The sequence below is a fragment of the Neolamprologus brichardi genome, chromosome 9 (genome assembly GCF_056152115.1).
Source record: "Neolamprologus brichardi isolate AB-2024 chromosome 9, ASM5615211v1, whole genome shotgun sequence".
Classification (NCBI taxonomy): domain Eukaryota; kingdom Metazoa; phylum Chordata; class Actinopteri; order Cichliformes; family Cichlidae; genus Neolamprologus; species Neolamprologus brichardi.
In genome coordinates this window covers 2,313,280-2,332,098 of record NC_142112.1, presented here as the reverse complement: position 1 = coordinate 2,332,098, position 18,819 = coordinate 2,313,280, and the positions used below count along the sequence as shown (strand labels likewise).

General features: G+C 40.3%; 1 pseudogene; it reads left to right on the top strand.

The window, feature by feature from the left end:
* Positions 1-660: 660 nt before the first annotated feature.
* LOC148101089 (uncharacterized) overlaps positions 661-18,819 on the top strand; it is a 32,364-nt pseudogene continuing 14,205 nt past the window's right edge.

The window sequence follows — 18,819 nt, the reverse complement described above, 5'->3', positions numbered from 1 at the left end:
AACATGGGGAGAACATGCAAACTCCACACAGAAAGACCCCGGCCTGATGTTGGAATTGAACTCAGGACCTTCTTGCTGTGCAGCAACAGTGCTAACCACCGTGCCACCGTGCTGCCCTGTTGTGAATTGTCAAAGAGAAAATAATAATAATAGAAAATAATAAATATTAAATCCTCGTGAAGTAAAAGAACATGTAAACTTAATAATACATGATGAAGAACATATATGTCCATGTGTGACTAAAGTATTGCATATAAATGTATATGTGGTATATGTATAAGTAAATGTTGTGACTAAATTATTATAATGGTTGAATTTTGTTCAAATTAACTATGCAGATGATTATAGAGAGGGAACAGATGAGGATGTGCTCAACATCAGAGGCTGAGAGTATCATATGAGGTGATGCTGGTGTTAAGGAGTTGAGGTGGAGAGAAAGAACATCTACACCGTTCCTCTCCTCTGTTACTTAACAATAAATAAATAAAATAGACACCCCACCCCCAGTACATATATATGTACTGGGGGTGGGGTGTCTATTTTATTTATTCTGACGGAAGGTAGTCAGAACTGAGGGGATTGAACTACCAGAAGGCAACATTGCAGACATAGAGGACAGCTACAAGTACCTGGGGATCCCGCAGGCGATTAGGAACCATGAAGAGGCCGCTAGAAAAGCTGCAACCACCAAGTACCTGCAGAGGGTCAGGCAAGTCCTGAGGAGTCAGTTGAACGGTAAGAACAAGATCCGGGCCATCAACACGTACGCCCTGCCCGTGATCAGGTACCCTGCTGGGGTAATAGGCTGGCCAAAGGAGGAGATAGAAGCCACTGACATAAAGACAAGAAAGCTCCTGACCATGCATGGAGGGTTTCACCCCAAGTCCAGTACCCTGAGGCTGTACGCTAAGCGGAAGGAAGGGGGCCGGGGACTGGTGAGTGTCAGCACCACAGTCCAGGATGAGACAACGAACATCCAAGAATACATCACGAAGATGGCCCCAACTGACAGCGTGCTCAGTGAATACCTCAGGCAGCAGAAACCCAAGAAAGAGGAGGGAGACGAGGAACCATCATGGAAGGACAGGCCCCTGCACGGTATGTACCACCGGCAGATAGAGGAGGTGGCTGATATCCAGAAATCCTACCAGTGGCTGGACAAAGCTGGACTGAAAGATAGCACAGAGGCACTAATCATGGCAGCACAAGAACAAGCTCTGAGCACAAGATCCATAGAGGCTGGGGTCTATCACACCAGGCAAGACCCCAGATGCAGGCTGTGTAAATATGCCCCTGAGACAATCCAGCACATAACAGCAGGGTGCAAGATGCTAGCAGGCACAGCATACATGGAACGCCATAACCAAGTGGCCGGCGTAGTATACAGAAACATCTGTGCCGAATTTGACCTGAAAGTCCTGAGTTCAAAATGGGAGACACCTCCCTGGGTGGTGGAAAATGACCGAGCTAAGATCCTGTGGGACTTCCAGATACAGACTGACAAAATGGTGGTGGCTAACCAACCGGACATAGTGGTGGTAGACAAACAGAAGAACATGGCTGTACTGAAAGATGTAGCGGTTCCCAATGACAGCAACATCAGGAAGACGGAACACGAGAAGCTCCACACATACCAAGGGCTCATAGAAGAGCTCGAGAAAATGTGGAGGGTGAAGGTAACAGTGGTCCCGGTGGTCATCGGAGCACTCGGTGTGGTGACTCCCAAACTAGGCGAGTAGCTCCAGCAGATCCCAGGAACAACATTGGAGATCTCTGTCCAGAGCATCAAAGTCCTAGGAACAGCTAAGATAGGAAGGATAGACCACCCGCCCGGGCGAGTGGGGAAGAACGAATATACAGTGGAACCCCGACTTATGAAAATTTTCGACTTACGAAAGACCCTCGGGAACAAATTAATTTCGTAAGTCGAAGCACCCATCGCACCTTTTGAGTGAACAACAGGCTATGGGCTAATTGCTAACTGCAACAACAATACGTCGTTCAAGTGGAACAGCGAAGGGGGTTGCCACATGACTCGGAAGGCATTGTGGGCATTGTAGGCATTCTGGGCTCAGCCAATCAGAGCCAGCGGATTTTGTTACGCAGGCATTTTGCCATAACATGGGCAGAAATATTGCTGTTAAGTGCCTTCATAACTTAAATTTTTCGTTAAATGGGGTATTCGTAACTCGGGGTTCCACTGTGTATATATATATATATATATATATATATATATATATATATATATATATATATATATATGGCATATTTATCACACGTTTCAGATAAAACTGATTTTAATAATCCCTTTACTAAGGCAAAAACAGGTATCAAAGTTCCTATCAAAGTTCCTATATGTCTCAATCTGCACTGGCAGATCATGTGGGGTGGAGAGTAGAGGACCCAAATGCAGGCAATCAAGAGCAAAACAGGATTGTTTAAAAAAAAGCAGGCATTTATTGTAGGTGGTATCAAACTACAAAACAATGGAAAAAGCAAACCAACAAGAATCTAAACAATAACCTAAACTGGGAAAACTAAACACAAAAAAACCCTAAACATGAAACCCGGCATGGATGCATGGAAACTTTGAAATGTGAAACCTTGGAAACACGGCGTGAAAATAACAGACGACCGAAAACAGAAAACTCACACACGAAATACACAGAGAGCAGACAAGAGGAGTGGAGACACATGGGGAACACAGCTGGAAATGAACATGACACCACAACATTCCATGTTCAGTGTGTTTAGCAAAACTAAACACACTGAACATGGAATCACAAGACTTTCAGAATAAAACAGGAAACATGGAGAAAAGTAGACTTGACAACAGGACATGAAATACAGACTGGAGGAATGGAAAGGAACACAATCAGAGGAACATGGGAACAGATCAGGGGGACAAGTAAAGGACACAACTAAAAGTTATACATACAGGACACGACAAACTTACACAGGAAACAGGAAAATGACAGATAAAACAGAGAGCATGAATGACAATATTAACTAGACTTAACCCTAAATAACACTAGAACTGAACATTATCCACAATACATCATAAGAAATTAAAATGACAAAATAACTCAATTTGGGTTGGGTTTTATTTATTTATTTTTTTAGCCATTTGGAGATGAACTTGAACTTGTTTTGGCTCACTGTCCTGTTGCATAACTCAAGTGCACGTGTGCTTAAATTCAAGATAAAGGTAAAGATCCAACAATAATACAGAGAAAACCCCAACAATCATAAAACCTTTTTAGGAGTAAGTGAGAAGGAAAAACTCCCTTTTACCAGAAAGAAACTGCCGGAAGAACCAGGAGGGGCAGCCATCTGCCACAACTGGTTACGGGTGAGGGGAAGAAGACAGGACAAAGACACGCTGTAAAGAGAGCCAAAAAAGCAAACAAACATATTTTGAAATGCAGAGAGCTGTATAAACGCAAAGTGAGTGAAGAAAAAACACTCATGATGGGAAACCCCAAGCTGCCCTGTAATAGTTACACTGCAAAAGGGATGGTATGGTACTTACGAATGGTACTTATTGTTTCCTTTCCTCATTATTTAAAAATTCAGAGTAGTTGTCAAACAGCTAACAGATCATCTGCAGAGGAATGGTTTATTTGAAGAGTTTCAGTCAGGTTTCAAAGCTCATCACAGCACAGAAACAGCTTTAGTGAAGGTTACAAATGATCTTCTTATGGCCTCTGACAGTGGACTCATCTCTGTGCCTGTCCTGCTGTAGACCTCAGTGCAGCGTTTGATACTGTTGACCATAATATCCTATTAGAGCGATTAGAGCACAGTGTAGTGTTAAAGGTACTGTGCTGCAGTGGTTTGTATTCAATTCAATTCAATTTTATTTATATAGCGCCAAATCACAACAAATGTCGCCTCAAGGCGCTTCATAGATACAGAGAAAAGCCCAACAATCATATGACCCCCTATGAGCAAGCACTTTGGCGACAGTGGGAAGGAAAAACTCCCTTTTAACAGGAAGAAACCTCCGGCAGAACCAGGCTCAGGGAGGGGCGGGGCCATCTGCTGCGACCGGTTGGGGTGAGAGAAGGAAGACAGGATAAAAGACATGCTGTGGAAGAGAGACAGAGATTAATAACAGATATGATTCAATACAGAGAGGTCTATTAACACATAGTGAGTGAGAAAGGTGACTGGAAAGGAAAAACTCAATGCATCATGGGAATCCCCCGGTAGCCTACATCTATTGCAGCATAACTAAGGGAGGATTCAGGGTCACCTGGTCCAGCCCTAACTATATGCTTTAGCAAAAAGGAAAGTTTTAAGCCTAATCTTAAAAGTAGAGATAGTGTCTGTCTCCCGAATCCAAACTGGAAGCTGGTTCCACAGAAGAGGGGCCTGAAAACTGAAGGCTCTCCCTCCCATTCTACTTTTAAATACTCTAGGAACAACAAGTAGGCCTGCAGAGCGAGAGCGAAGTGCTCTAATAGGGTAATATGGTACTACAAGGTCATTAAGATAAGATGGGGCCTGATTATTTAAGACCTTGTATGTGAGGAGCAGGATTTTGAATTCAATTCTGGATTTAACAGGAAAGCCAATGAAGGGAAGCCAAAACAGGAGAAATATGCTCTCTCTTTCTAGTCCCTGTCAGTACTCTTGCTGCAGCATTTTGGATTAACTGAAGGCTTTTCAGTGAGTTTTTTGGACATCCTGATAATAATGAATTGCAGTAGTCCAGCCTGGAAGTAATAAATGCATGAACTAGTTTTTCAGCGTCACTCTGAGACAGGATATTTCTAATTTTAGAGATGTTGCGCAAATGGAAGAACGCAGTCTTACATATTTGTTTAATATGTGCGTTGAAGGACATATCCTGGTCAAAAATGACTCCAAGGTTCCTCACAGTGTTACTGGAGGCCAAGGTAATGCCATCCAGAGTAAGAATCTGCTTAGATACCATATTTCTAAGCTTTTCAGTGCCGAGTACAATGACCTCAGTTTTATCTGAGTTAAGAAGCAGAAAGTTAGTGGCCATCCAAGTCTTTATGTCTTTAAGACATTCCTGCAGTTTAACTAATTGGTGTGTGTTATCTGGCTTCATGGACAGATAGAGCTGGGTGTCATCTGCATAGCAGTGAAAATGTATGCTATGTCTTCTAATGATGCTGCCTAGGGGAAGCATGTATAATGTAAACAGAATTGGTCGTAGCACTGAACCCTGTGGAACTCCATAATTAACCTCAGTGTGTGAAGAGGACTCTCCATTTACATGCACAAATTGGAGTCTATTAGATAGATATGATACAAACCACTGCAGTGCAGTACCTGTAATACCTACAGCATGTTCTAATCGCTCTAATAGGATATTATGGTCAACAGTATCGAATGCTGCACTAAGGTCAAGAAGGACAAGCACAGAGATGAGTCCACTGTCAGAGGCCATAAGAAGATCATTTGTAACCTTCACTAAAGCTGTTTCTGTGCTGTGATGAGCTCTGAAACCTGACTGAAACTCTTCAAATAAACCATTCCTCTGCAGATGATCTGTTAGCTGTTTGACAACTACTCTTTCAAGGATTTTTGATATGAAAGGAAGGTTGGAGATTGGCCTATAATTAGCTAAGACTGCTGGGTCTAGAGATGGCTTTTTGAGTAAAGGTTTAACTGCAGCCACCTTGAAGGCCTGTGGTACATAGCCGACTATTAGAGATAGGTTGATCATATATAAGATCGAAGAATTAATCAATGGCAGGACTTCTTTGAGCAGTTTTGTAGGAATGGGGTCTAAAAGACACGTTGATGGTTTGGAGGAAGTAATTATTGAAGTTAACTCAGAAAGATCGATTGGAGAAAAAGAGTCTAACTTAACATCAATGGTACTAAGAGTAGCTGTAGATAATATTACATCTGTGGGATGATTATTGGTAAGTTTTTCTCTAATGATAAAAATTTTATTTGTGAAGAAGTTCATGAAGTCATCACTAGTTAACGTTAAAGGGATGGTTGGCTTAAAAGAGCTCTGACTTTTTGTCAGCCTGGCTACAGTGCTGAAGAGAAACCTGGGGTTGTTCTTATTTTCTTCAATCAGTGATGAGTAGTAAGCTGTTCTGGCTTTGTGGAGGGCTTTCTTATAAAGCAACAAACTATCTCTCCAGGCTAAATGATGATCCTCTAAATTTGTGACACGCCATTTCCTCTCCAGATTACGAGTCATCTGCTTTAGGGTACGTGTTTGAGAATTATACCACGGGGTCAGGTACTTCTGATTAGAGACCTTAGTTTTCACTGGAGCTACAGTATCCAGAGTCGTACGTAGTGAGGTGGTTTGTATCATATCTATCTAATAGACTCCAATTTGTGCATGTAAATGGAGAGTCCTCTTCACACACTGAGGTTAATTATGGAGTTCCACAGGGTTCAGTGCTAGCACCAATTCTGTTTACATTATACATGCTTCCCTTAGGCAGTATCATCAGAAGACATAGCATACATTTACACTGCTATGCAGATGACACCCAGCTCTATCTGTCCATGAAGCCAGATAACACACACCAATTAGTTAAACTGCAGGAATGTCTTAAAGACATAAAGACCTGGATGGCCGCTAACATTCTGCTTCTTCATTCAGATTAAACTGAGGTTATTGTACTCGGCCCTGAAAATCTTAGAAATATGGTATCTAAGCAGATTCTTACTCTGGATGGCATTACCTTGGACTAATTCTGTTTACATTATATATGCTTAGGTAGTATCATCAGATGTTATAGCATACTTAAAATGCAGTTAACACCAGACTTCATCTGTCCATGAAGCTAGATAATACACACCAATTTGTTACGCCCCAAGGATACAGGAACTGCAGGAACTTAAACTGCAGAAATGTCTTAAAGACCTGTATGACCTCTAATTTTCAGGTTCTAAATTCTCATAAAACTGAGGTTATTGTACTGGGCCTACAAATCTTAAAAATATGGTTTCTAACCAGATGCTTATTCTTGATTGCATTACCTTGGCTTCTAGTAACACACTGAGAAAATATGGAGTCATTTTTGACCAGGATATGTCCTTCCGTGCACATAGTAAACAAACAAATAGGTAGGACTGCTTTCTTCCATTTGTGAGGAGTGTGACTACGATGGTCAGAAGTGACAAAAACTTGGTGGCAAGAACAGCTCTGCGACTCAGTCCCCAAGGCCGGTGACCAAGGGGCAGGCGAGAAAGGCGATGGATGGACCGAATTAATGACGGAATCTTAGCTAACAACTCCAACTACCAGATTCAGCTTGCAATTGGCTAAAAATAACTTAGCCTACTGGTGAGAGGGACATTGCTAGCTGGCAGTTTTTTCAAGCAATGTTGATATTTCCACATTCCAACACTTCAAATACTTCAGGAGCTGTCCGCTCAGCGCAGCACCGCGGAAATACACGGATACATCCGTAGACTCGAGACAGAATTCACAATGTGTTTTCGGGACTTTCAGGTGTTTGGACCAATGTTTTATTTTTGCCTCAGACAGTCAGAAATATTATAATTCAGATCATGCATCAGTACATTTCCATATTTTTATATCTATAAAAAGAAAGCTGACACTTGCGAGACTTTATCAAAGGTGTGAGCATCACAGCAGATGCCTTTGTGTCAAAGTAACTGAGGATAAAACACAAAAAAACATGAAGGCAATTTTCCTGAGAGAGAGAGAGCTGTGCATGAAGTGTGATTTTATCGTGGTGGAAGCAAAACAGCAAAAGTCAGAGGGAATTCATGACGATGTTTATGTGAAGCGTAGTTTGGATCTTCTTTTGCTGCTGGTTCCGTCAATATTGTTTGGAGAGAGATAAAACTAACAACTTCAGAATCTAGCACCAAAAGGGCGTAAACACAAAGCGTGGACCCACCGACGCATCAGAATCAGTGAGCTATTTGGCTTTCAGTCTCAACCGTGTCCGTGCTATAGGGTGAGAAAGGCGACATCTCACTGATTCTGATCCGTCGGCAGGTCCGCGCTTTGTGTTTACGCCCTTTTGGTGCTAGATTCTGAAGTTGTTAGTTTTATCTCTCTCCAAACAATATTGACGGAACCAGCAGCAAAAGAAGATCCAAACTATGCTTCACATAAACATCGTCATGAATTCCTGTTTACCTGTTCTCATTTACTGTTTTAGCTGTTTGGTGGTTGTTGAAATTTTGTGAGGTTCAACCTGAGATTATGGTGTTTCAGGCAAAATAAATGTATATTAAAAAATCTATTCAGGATTTTAATGAATTGATATCACGTTATCCAAGTTAGAATCGATTATAATCGATAAATTGATAATCAAAACCCACCCCTATGTATAACAAGTTAAGAAATAAATAATCCAAACTCTTCTTCAGGGTGGAATGCAGAAAGGTGAAGGTGGAAGAAAAAGGAAACAAATGTTTGCATGGTAGGAAAGGAAATGGGTTCATCTGCTGTTCAACAGCAGAATCATTAAGATTTTAGTTGGAGAATTGCGTAAGCAGTGCACGTGTCACTGTCCTGGTCTTGGACCCGGGATTTAGAGTTGTTTTTTTCTTTATTTGTTTTGGGGCTTTTGGGGACTTTGATCTCATGTCTATTTGATGTTCTCTTCTTTTATTAGTTGTTGGTTGTTGTTTTTTAAATGTTCACTTTTTTGTTCTTAATGATCTTTGTGTTAAATGGTAAATGGTAAATGGCCTGTATTTGTATAGCGCTTTGTGTTCATACCTAAATACTAAGAGCTCACCAGAGAGTCTTCATTAGGATAGGGATTTGTGTTATTGAGATTATTATTATGAGACAGAGTATTATGAAAGTAATGTTACAACTAGTGTAACATTACTTTCTTCCGGGAGTAATTAGGTAACGTAACGCATTACTTTTAAGAAAAGTGTTTGTGTAATATGTGTAATAATTACTTTATAATATATATATATATATATATATATATATATATATATATATATATATATATATATATATATATATATATAATTATTTATAATTACTTTTTTTGAGTAATGACCACAAAACTTATGAGAACCCAGTGAGAATAAAAAAATGAAATAGATAATGGAATTGGAATCACTGAATTCTTATCATGTGGATGTGGATTATTAAATATTAGGTCTCTCTCCTCCAAGTCTCTGTTAGTACATTACTTAATAATTGATCAACAAATCGATTTACATTGCCTTACAGAAACCTGGTTGCAGCAGGATGATTATGTTAGTTTACATGAATCAACACCCCCGAGTCATTCTAACTACCAGAAATCTCGAAGCACAGGCCGAGGGGGAGGTGTGGCAGCAATTTTTCACACCAGCCTATTAATCAACGAAAGACCCAGACCGATGTTTAATTCATTTGAAAGCCTGATGCTTAGCCTTGTCCACTCCTCTCAAAATGTAAAAGAACCCACCCACCACTTTAATCACACTCTAGATCTTGTTTTAACATATGGCATAGAAACTGAACATTTAACGACGACGTGAAGAAGAATGAACCTGAACGACTGCTGAATGGAGGCGGCTTTGCAGAAAAGCGGACTCCGCAGAGCGGGAATAATGCTAGGAGGAAGAAGAAGAAGCTTTCTTCCATTTGTCTAATATCTCTAAAATTACAAACATCCTTACTGCATGCATTTATTACTTCTCAGCTCTCAGTTTCTTATTGATCTTGTACAGTTCTAGGCATTTCAAGCATCCATGTCTGAGGAATTGAGTCATAGGCTTTCTTGTAGTCAATCCAAGGTTGTAAACATGTTGGTCAGTCTGGTCCTTCAGACTCAACTAACTGTTTTATCTAACAATAGTTGGTGTTTTGCTCACCTTGTTTCTTGCTAATTCCTTTCTGTCCCCAACTCATATATTGAACCATATATTGTGCCTGTTCATCTTCGCTGCCCGATGCCTGACAGGAGCTTCCATGTGGTAATGAGGCAGCTTATTGGCTGATGGTTGGATGCAACCAGTCCCATCTGGGGATCCTCAGGAATCAGTACTGTCCAGCCTTTGGTTATTCAGAGTGTCTCTCATCCATTAGCAGCTGTTTTTTTTTGTGCTGTCATCTTGGTCTCTCATCTCCTTCTCCATGAATGGTGGTTGTTCATCTTAATTGGGCTATCAACACCTACATAGTGCCAGTGATCAGGTAACTTACTGGGATAATAAGTTGGCCAAAGGAGGAGACAGAAGCCACTGACATCAAGACCAGGAAACTCCTGACCATGCATGGAGGGTTTCATGCAAGGACTGAAAGACAGCACAGAGGCACTATTAATAGCACCACCAGAAGAAGCTCTAAGCGCAAGATCCATAGAGGGTGGGGTCTACCACGCCAGTCAAGACCCCAGGTGAAGGCTGCGTAAAGACGCCTCTGAGACAATCAAGTCCATAACAACAGGGTGCAAGAGAGGTGCAGGGAGGCCATATATGGCATACGGAAACGTCTGTGCCAAATATGACCTAGAACACCAGAGGTCAAAATGGGAGACGCCCCCTAGGGTTGTCAAGAATGACCATGCTAAGGTCCCATGGGACTTCCAGATACAAACGGACAAACTGGTGATGACTAACCACCTGGACATAGTTTTTGCCCAAAAATGGTTAATCAGAGTTAATTTATTACTTAATTATTCTTTATTTAACCATGTTTTTTGGAATGCTGCTGAATGTTACCACATGGAGCTAAGTGAAGCCATTGTGGAATGCCTTAATTTTGCTTTCTTTCTAATGACTAGCTTGTTGCAACTTCTCTGGTATCAAAAACAAATCAAATTATACAGTCTTTAAGATAATGGCTTTCCTACCCTTTTGATTTGTGACCTCAGTAAACACTTTCCTAATCTTAATTTTTGTAACATTATATTTACGTGGGACTGTGATTCATAAAATAGACAGTACTGCAGCGTATGCTTTAGGGCTTGTGATTTACCTTTGATTTCCAAACTTTGAAATGGTGATGGCAAAAATGTTTCCAAACAGGCCTTTGCATACCATGGTGTCATGCAACCTTCTATATGTTTATATTTTTTTAAACACAGGCACATTACACTACCTTTGAAGATCCTGGTGTGTTTTCCCCGCTCTTACGGCTCCTATAGTGACCCTGTTCAGATATTTTCTCTTACGATGACCATTTAAAATCATTTTGATGGTACTCTGACTAGGCTAATAGGGACAATATGAACAGTGTGCAATTCCATAGAGCACTATATCTAACAAATATAGCAAGCTGGCTCGCAGTATAGATGTCATATATCACATGCAAAGACCAAACAGGATGTTGAGCGTGACTGACCATATCCAATCACTGACCAGTGATTGGAATGAGCTCCACAAAAATAAAAACCTGCAAGACTGACCTAGTCTCTGCTTCCTGCTGTTTCACTAATGTTACCTAGAGTGCTGACACAGCGGAACATCAATCAATAACGCAAAGTTGTACTGCTAGTTTTTCATTGTAAGCCCTTGTCACTTTGATACAAGTTTAGCTACAGGCTAGGCATCGTAATGACAAAAGAAGTAGTTGCTGGTTTACTCATCTGTTAATATAACTTCCGTTTGGTTTCACGAATTTACCAATTTTTAGGATAAATTCATGATATATCTCAACTTTTTTAAACTATGCGTTGTACTAGAAGTCTGTGTTGCTGTTTGTGACACAGTCTTCATTATAAACAAAGAGTGAATGTCACAAAATAAACTCAATTGCTGTCGATGATTTTGTTTCTCGGTTGTTTCTTTAGATCAGCAGAGAAACTGAACATATTTTAGTTGCCTGTTGCTATGGATATTCAGTTTAAAAAGCAAAACAAGTAAAATAATATGCGTATCATTAATTACTCAGAATATGCCAACATGTTACATTTGTCACCTTTTTTCCAGAAATGCATGACTACATGATGTATCTGATCATAACTTTCTGCAGCTGTATGAACTTACAGGAGTCCCATCTGGGAGTCTTTGTTATAATAACTGATTGAAAAGTGAAATAATATCTCAAATGTGAAATCAAATAAAACAGAACCAGTGTATATATAAGATGCTAAAAAATGAATTTTCTCAGTCTGAACAGTTTTCACCTTCGCTCTTTTGACTTTCAGTGACAAACCTTTTTTCCCTTCACACCCAATTCCCACTCCACAATCGACAATTCTAATCATTTGTTTCATTCCCAAGTGCTGTTATTTCCGATAATTACCTTCATTGTCACCATGTTTGATTTTAAATATTTGAATGGATGATTTCAATATTAAATGCCTCTCCTTACTGTCTCTTTTCTGGGACCAGACGATAAAGACCCACATCTAATTGGTCTCTAACTTTGACAGTTAAAGCAATTAAGATGACAGGTAAGAGTTTTTAAAGGGTCTTGTGCCGAACAACCCCCACTCATCTGAGTTGGCAGCTCCTGCTTTAGTCCTGGTTTCTTTATCTCCCACCTCAGCTCCACTTTTTTCTGCATTTACTTCACTTTGCCATTTTTGCTGAAGTACTCCATGACTGCCATTCTTTGTCAGTAGGATTATTTTGCGATCTTTCAGTTTTTGCGATCTTTTGAATAAGAATTTCACACTGAACCATGAAGATACCATTTGTCTGTTTTTTCTTAGATACTACATGTTTAATGTTTTATATACAGTGCTGTAACAATTAGATAAAGACAATCAGAATGAACACAAAATACAGTTTTTAAGTCATTATTTCAGCTATTAAGAAAAAGAACCTACCTGGCCTTTTTTGAAAAAGTAATAGGTCCCCTTGTTAAATCTTGAAATAACTGTGATTAACAGCATTTTTTGGAAGCCTCAATTTTACTGACCAGTTCAGTTTTTAAGTTCAAGTTGTCTTAGTCAGTATTGAGTTTAGTCCTTTTAAGTTTCAGAGATTATTTGTAATTTCTGGTTTATTTTATCTTGTCTATTAGGTTTCCTTTGTGTCTTCGTCCATGGGTGCCTTGCTTCCCATGTATGTGTGTGTCTCTTGCTGACTTGCTCTCCAGGTGATGAGCAGGTCCTTGTGTTTCATCTCCCTCGTCTTTTCCCATGTTTCATTCTGTATACAGTTTTGCTTCCCCCTGTTTCGTCTTGATTTGTTGCTGCTGTGTTCCCTATGTGTTTCCACTTCCCTCGTCATTCTCTTCTCTATATATTGGATCTTTTTTCTGTTTGTCAGGTTGTCTGTTCATCTCGTGTCAAGTTCCAGGTTCTCATGTTCAGGTTTTTTTCCCATCTTTAAGGTTTTATGTTCTTTGTCTGTAGCTTTTAGTGTTTTAGTTCTCCCAGTTCGTTCTAGTTAGTTCCATCTTAGTTTCCTTCTGCCTTTTGTTTCTGTTATGTTTTATCAGCCAATAAATTGGCTTGCCTTTTGTTAATATTCTGCTTCAAGTCTTGTTAATCTTCGTTTGGTTCCTCACCTCAAATCTCACAAGGTCTGCAGCCGTGGACCCCTGACAATTTGGAAAAGGGGTTGTGCCGTTATGGGTGCATGTCTGATGCAGGGGCATTAACACCTTTCCTATATCACCACTCTGAAGACCGATGAGCGTTGTCAACAGGTTTACTGACATTCAAAAGGGTAAAACTAAAAACAAGCCAAAAAATACAGTCATGACATACATATGTGCAGCATAATATGCATTTATATACCACAATGCTACTACATAGCATATGTCTAATTATGTAAACTTTTTAAACAACTACTGATGCTATCCCAGATGACCTCCAAAATCGCGGGTAGCTAGCTTAACAAAAGGACTAGCTTTACAGCCAAATACTGCATTAGCGGGGAACATATTGTACAAAAAACAAAGTTGCAATTTATACTTTAAGTACATACCGGCGATACAACCATAAACCGAAGATGCGGACAGTATTTTTTCCAACAGGACACCATAAACTGTGTGCCGATATGTTTCCCTTCTTTTTGCTCACTTGCTTTCCTTGAGCCGACTTCCTGTTCAATAAAGTTGTTTCAAAATAAAGCCGTTTCTAAAGTGCATTACTTGAAGCAACCACAGAGGGCGCTGTAAACACATAATAAATAACAACTGACTGAGAATGATATAACTTTTAGTGATAACAGAACAGGGGTGAACCTTCCCAGGAGTAGCCAGCTACTCCAAGTGTGCACTGACAGACTCATCCACGAGGTCACACGAGAACCCAGAACAACAGCTGAAGAACTGTAGGCGTCACTTGCTTTGTTGAAGGTCAGAGTTCATCATTTAACAATAAGAAAGAGCTTGGTAAAAAGAAAAAAAATCATTATGACTATCTCACAGGGAAATACTTCATTTCTAGCTTTGCCGCCTTTCTTTTTGCATCACAAAACTGAATCAGTGACACTGGAACTGAGTTAAAATAAATCTCACTTATCAAATCTGCACTAGAGGGTAGAATTCAAAGAAACAGCTGTCAATGCATAATCAGTGGTGGTACCATTGACCACCTGTTCGTTAAACCCATAGCTTATTGGGTTAGGGCTTTAACATTTAGTGGAATATCATTATTACAAGGTGCTATTTTTTCCAGCGTGATCATGAAGTGATGAAGGAAAACAACACAAAGGAAACATCGAGAGATGGTGTGAATGCTCCGATCAGGACAAATAAACACAATGAGATCAGGAGACAAAGCAATGCAGAGAAGCAATCATTCAAATGAAAGCCCCTCGGAGGTGTGCTCTTTATTGAATTCAGACGTTTTTTCTATTCCAAGCTCATCTGCTGCAGCAATAATAGAGAGAATGTGTTAGTTGATTAGCTACCTGCCGTGCTGTCGTGATACATAATATAGAGGAATACACTCATCAAAACATTCAAAATGGGACTAATAATTTCAGGGAAAAATGGAAGTAGATGGCAGAGCGAAGAGGAGGGGGAGCAGAATTCTGACCAGATAAGCTTTTGCTGCAAAACACCAGAAGAAAATGTCCTTTCCTTCACAGAAGCAGAGGGGAAAAGAAATAAAAGCAGGGTGAGAGAAAAGAAATGAAGAAGGGAATTACCAGGACTGGAGAGAAAAGAGTGGAAAAACAAAGCTGAGGTCTGTAATGTAGTATTGGTGGATCTTCTCCCTCTTCGTTGCCTGGTTCAATTGCGGTGACCTAGAGCAATTCTTGAACAAATAAGATTGCCTTTGTGTGTGCATTATTTTCTGTTGACATTTGCTAAGCGCTAGAGCTCCTGGCCATGGGAGATAGATGAGGGCCCTAAAATGTCTCTGTATCTGCCAGGGCCTTTCATGTTACGCTGAGAGCAGCGAGCATGTGTGTGTGTGTGTGTGTGTGTGTGTGTGTGTGTGTGTGTGTGTGTGTGTGTGTGTGTGTGTGTGTGTGTGTGTAAGGGAGAGGAGAGAGAAGGATAAAAAGCAATGTGATTGCCGTTCAGTAGAAATCCACCGGAGCTTTGTTTCTGACAGCTGAAGGTAAAGGTTATTGCACTGCTTTCTTCCTCTGCCGTTGTTGCTGTTTTGGTGGAAAATAGGCGTAGAAATACTTTATATTTTTAGGTGATATCTCAGTGGAAGGTAGGCAATTGACAGAATCTCATTTGTGGGTATGCGACTTTGGAGGAATGCGTGTTTTGTTTGCAGATCGGAGTCCGTGATTCGGATGTGCTTAGGTGCCACAGGTTATTGGGATGTGAAAACTCTCAATTATATATCAGTCAACTGCCAGTACTGTGAATATAAATGTGCTGAGCCCAGATAAGATAAAATACCAAAAAAAGTGCAAAAAGACGATACCTAATCAAATCCAGTTAGCCCTTATTTTGTTGAACATCCAGTGATTTCCAAACTTGCTGTGGACCAAATTGTGATCTATGAAAATCTCCAATGGCCCACAATGATGACTCACACTCATTGTGGGCCTTCTTTACATTGATTTGCTTATTAAGCTTTATTTTGCCATGGAAAATAAAACCCACTTCATAAATAAATATTAATTCAATTCAATTTTATTTATATAGCGCCAAATCACAACAAAAGTCGCCTCAAGGTGCTTCATAGATACAGAGAAAAGCCCAACAATCATATGACCCCCTATGAGCAGCACTTTGGCGACAGTGGGAAGGAAAAACTCCCTTTTAACAGGAAGAAACCTCCAGCAGAACCAGGCTCAGGGAGGGGCGGGGCCATCTGCTGTGATTGGTTGGGGTGAGAGAAGAAAGACAGGATAGAGGTCCAAACTGGAAGCTGGTTCCACAGAAGAGGGGCCTGAATATTACTAACCTAAATACAAATGAATGAGTTGAAACAAAAGTACAGCAACTGTCATACCTGCAGTAACATCTCTGGGGCCACTAGGGGGCTGACACCTACATACAGGCTTGCTGCTAGCCTGTATGATTGTTTTAAGTTACTAATATAAAGTCTTTAAAAAATTAAACCTGGGTTGCCAAAGTTATCGTACACAAGGCATTTTTTAATTGTCTAGGCCTTTTATTGTAAAATTGTATATTGTGCTGCAACCGGCCACATGAGGAAAAATCCATTTCTGACTCCAGCTTGTCGGTCAGGTGAACCACCTGTCACCTGACTCAAACAGGCTCTCCTTCACATTGTCCTCATTCATAAAGTGCTTTACAAAACTGAACTGCTAACAGGTGGATTTTCCCATTTGAGTGCAGCTAGCCAAACAACAAGGAATCACTTAGAGTGAAAATGGACAGTATATCCTCTGTTCTTAATATAATACTCATTGTTACAGGTAAAGGCAGTGCAAAAGTGTTCCCCTTAAAATATTTTTTAGTAATAAGTCCCCTTGTTTTAAAAACTTTAATCTTAAGCACTTATTTCTTAAATCCAGCTTCACAGACAGAGTTTTTGAGAGCAACGCTCTGTTGTGGAAAATCTAACAATAACCTGCAACACACCCAGTGAGCTTGATTTGAAGTGGGTTTAGTAAACGCATTGCAATGTGGAGAGAGCATCTCAGTGAAACACCAGGATCATTTCTGTGGCACCGTCCTCACATCTTATATACAGAGACACAGACAAAGAACATCCACAAACTCTTACATGTTGGCCCCTCTCATAGGAGGGCTATACCTCCTCCCTCACAGAGAGAATTATGACCTTGTTTTCTGCTTGGCCGTCACCTAAAGATTTACATCCCTGATAAGCAGAAGGAGTCCCACTATCTGTTCAACGTCACCCATTACCTCCCATGGCCTCACTGTGTTAACTTTCCACATGTATGAACACTGGTGACAGGAGTGCTCTTACTATAGTAAAGTGAGAAAGTGATATTACTATAACTAATGTGATATGATTAAATATGTGATTAATACATGAGAAAAGAAATCTGCCACCACAGGAACACATAAGTGTCCCATGTCCACTTTAAAGTGAGAGGAGTTAAAACAGTTCGCCTCAGACAGGATAAACTGAGGACATGATAAATAATGATTCTTTTGAAAGGTGAATGATATAAACCTAGACCAGAAGAGTCAAGAATAAAGATATAAACTGGAAATGAACATTATATATTGGTCCCTCTGTATGAATTGTCCAAAATGGGTGAAACTGGGGAACCAATGGTACACCCATGTTTCCTGTAATACCAGCTCTTGTATGTGAAACATGGAAGGAAGACACAGTTCCAAGAGCAAACACACTTGGTGAGCACTGCGAGAGGTCCATTTGTGAAGGATGGGCTCATCCTCCGCTTCAGTAAGTGGAACACAAGTAAAGAGAGATGTAACATCATATGTGAACATCTGCCTCCATAAAGACATTTCTCACCTTCTCACCAAACTCTCAAGTGTTCTGAATATGGTGTTTAGAGCTGCTCACCAACAGGTTGAGGACCAAAGCAGAAACTATGAGGCCAATTGTCTGTCAATAGCGTTGTCCTTTTATAATTGTTTCAGACAATCTATCACCCTCTTCCTAACTTCTACCTGGATCTTGTTTCAGAGGCTCAGTTTTAGAAACACTGTGCACCTCTTCTGATCTGCCAGAATAATGATGATGATGTCATTGTTCTTACTACGTTACGTGAGTGCTTTCCTCTCCTCTCTCCATCATACTGATATTGGAAGCTGTGGGCTATGCATTGGTGAGACACTGAAACATTTTGATTCTTGCTCTCTCTCAGATGTTTGTTTAATTCAATGCAATTCAATTTTATTCATATAACGCCAAATCACAACAATGATTGCCTCAAGGCGCTGTATATTGTAAGGTAAATACCCTACGATAATGATCCCCCTTATGAGTAAGCATTTTGGTGAAACTGGGAACTCCATTTTAACAGGAAGAACCATCTGGCAGAAGCACCTACATCTATGCTTTCTGTAGGATTTTACTACTTCAGAAATCACATAAAGTTGATTCTGTTCATCTCTACGCAGCATTTTCAGTGGGAGAAATGTTTCATCACTCATCCAAGTGACTTCTTCAGTTCAATTCGATTCAATTTTATTTATATGGCGCCAAATCACAACAACAGTCACCTCAAGGCGCTTTATATTGTACAGTAGACCCTACAATAATACATACAGAGAAAAACCCAACAATCATATGACCCCCTATGAGCAGCACTTTGGCGACAGTGGGAAGGAAAAACTCCCTTTTAACAGGAAGAAACCTCCAGCAGAACCAGGCTCAGAGAGGGGCGGGGCCATCTGCTGTGATTGGTTGGGGTGAGAGAAGGAAGACAGGATAAAGACGTGCTGTGGAAGAGAGACAGAGGTTAATAACAGATATGATTCAATACAGAGAGGTCTGTTAACACATAGTGAGTGAGAAAGGTGACTGGAAAGGAAAAACTCAATGCATCATGGGAATCCCCGGCAGCCTACATCTATTGCAGCATAACTAA